The sequence below is a fragment of the Salvelinus sp. IW2-2015 genome, linkage group LG32 (genome assembly GCF_002910315.2).
Source record: "Salvelinus sp. IW2-2015 linkage group LG32, ASM291031v2, whole genome shotgun sequence".
In the NCBI taxonomy this organism is placed as follows: Eukaryota; Metazoa; Chordata; class Actinopteri; order Salmoniformes; family Salmonidae; genus Salvelinus; species Salvelinus sp. IW2-2015.
In genome coordinates this window covers 2,957,839-2,960,375 of record NC_036871.1, presented here as the reverse complement: position 1 = coordinate 2,960,375, position 2,537 = coordinate 2,957,839, and the positions used below count along the sequence as shown (strand labels likewise).

Genomic DNA, 2,537 nt, shown 5'->3' with positions numbered 1-2,537 from the left:
ATTCACTGCTTGTGGCCCTTGGAGGAAGAAGAGTTCCACATTTCTTCACCGTCCTTCTCAACGACCAGGTTGCCGTCGTTGCGCAGGTACATGCGGCACATCTTGAACCCTTGCCTTGAGCCTGGCTCTTGGTTTGCCACATCGTCTTGTTATCCCTCTTGTACATGACAAAGTTGCAGTCGTCCTGCATGCACAGGCGGTAGGCGTCAACCTGGCCGGCGGTGTCAGAGGACCACATCTGCCMCCAGCCATAGATGACAAAGTTACCGTCCTCCTGTGTAGACGAGAGATAAAGGATTGTGGTATGCACAYAACAATTTGGAAGGTTTTAGGTAGGTGCAAACACACAAACCGTTTGGGAGACACTATCCTAGTTCAGCTGACTGCAAGATGACACATTGTCCGTCTATCTGTAAATGTATTTATATAGCAGCTTTAAAGACGCTTCAAACCTACCTGGAAAACTGCCTTGTATTCCTTGTTATTGGACCATATGTAGTCTCCCTTACGCATCTCATCATACTTGGACATGTAATTCCTGCTCATGATTCTGAAATAAAGAATAAGTAAATAAACCCTGCTTAGCYGAAAATGTAATATATACCTTGCATTTTCTAAATTCCCTTAGCAAATATTTCCATGGCAAAAATGTATAAATGAATAGCTTTTGAAATAGTACAAWAATGGGCCATTCAATGGACCACCTTTCAAAAGGTGAATAACACCCTTCACATGAGGCATTTTGACAGTTGGCAAGAGTTTAAGTGGCCTCCAAAGACATTTCCGTTTTTAGATTATTGAAATCACTGCTTGGAGTTATCTCCCGTAACACAGCATTTAGCAGGATACATGCTATACCCAGATACTTAAGTTGGTAAACTCCCGTTATGATACTCACAGGCCGTYTGTGGTTCAGTAGTTTGGATTGATGAGGCTGGAGGTTCCAGATGAAGTGAAGCTGGTAAAGAACTGTCCTTTTTATACCCACGGAGAAGAGGGCAAYACGGAGAGAGTGGAGGAGGAGATCGAAGCAGAAGACGGCTTTCTTTCATGGCTGAATGGACACTGAGATGCATAAGACACCCATGAACCCAGTAAAACGTGTGGTAGTTAATTGGACTGGAATCTTGAAAAATAAGATGCTTTCATAGTGTGGATTAGATTGCCTAGATTAGACTTTAATCATCTTCAGCTGGTGGATCTGGCTGGACACATTGAYGGTGCTAAATACTTGTTTTGATCTGGTCTTGTGATAATCTTTTAAAAGATCAAATAGTTTTTAAAGTTACATTTGATTTTTGGTGGCCAAGTGTTCCTCTGAATTTCGTACGTAGTAGTGACTAATTAGCCCCTACATTTTTGGGGAATTATTTAGCTAATGGAAATGTGTTAGCTAGTAGGCATGCTTTGCATTCTAGATAAGTATTGAATGTTGTTTCAACACATCTACCTTTAGCCGATCATTACAGTATATTGTTACTTTGATGTGTCCTATTTAGTTTTCGAGGTACCAGTACTGGTCGTGCTTAAGATTGGATAAGAAATATCACTAACGGTGTGGCCTTCAGTAAGCATATTAATGCTGTCTTCAAATACTCGTCGGAACTGGGAAATCTCCCAGTTATGAGTCATAAATTTGACGTGATTGTGTTAGTTAAAAAAATTKTTCAACCAAGGAGATTTTAGCTAGGTAGATGAGCTATCTAACGTTGCTCATGATAAAGTTAGCTAACTTGCTTAACATTAAGAGTATGGTCACACTAGCTACATTATCCACATTGATAAGTTTGACACTGTCAATGGATTTGCTTGATCTCCTCCATGGCTCTTGGACACTACGCTGACAGACAGCAAACCTTCTTGCCACCAGCTCGCATTGATTTGCCATCTGGATGAGCTCACTACTGAGACCCACTTGTGGTGGTTGTAGACTCCGTCTCATGCTACACTAGAGTGAAAGTCCGCAGCATTCAAAAGTGACCAAAACATCAGCCAGGAAGCATAGCAACTGAGAAGTTTGTCTGTGGTCACCACCTGCAGAACCACTCCTATTTGGGGGTGTCTTGCTAATTGCCTATAATTTCACCCTTTTGTCTATTCCATTTGCACACACACAAGCATGTGAAATTATTGTCCAATCAGTGTGTCTCTAAGTGACAGTTTGATTTCACAGAGTGTGATTGACTTGGAGTTACAGTGTTGTTTAAGTGTTCCCTTTAATTTTTTGAGCAGTGTATTATATTATATATATATATATATATTATTATATAATTTTAATATATATTTATTATTATTTTAATATTTGATATATATGATGCCCTTGGTTCTCTCCAGACCTGACTGTCTAATGTCCTTAACCAACACAAAAAACATCCTATGGCGTTCTGCATAGCATCGAACAGCCCCGTGAATCAAACTTTTCAGGGAAGCTAGAAACCAATATACACAGGCAGTTTAGAAGCCAAGCTAGCTTTTCAAGCAGAAATTTGCTTCCTGCACACAACAAAACTCAAAAAAGTTCTGGGACACTGTAAGTC

The 2,537-nt window shown here is 40.3% G+C and overlaps 1 pseudogene; it reads right to left on the bottom strand.

Annotated features, from left to right (window-relative positions):
- Positions 1-1,301, bottom strand: LOC111957254 (B-type lectin plumieribetin-like; annotated as a pseudogene).
- Between the last annotated feature and the right edge of the window lie 1,236 nt (positions 1,302-2,537).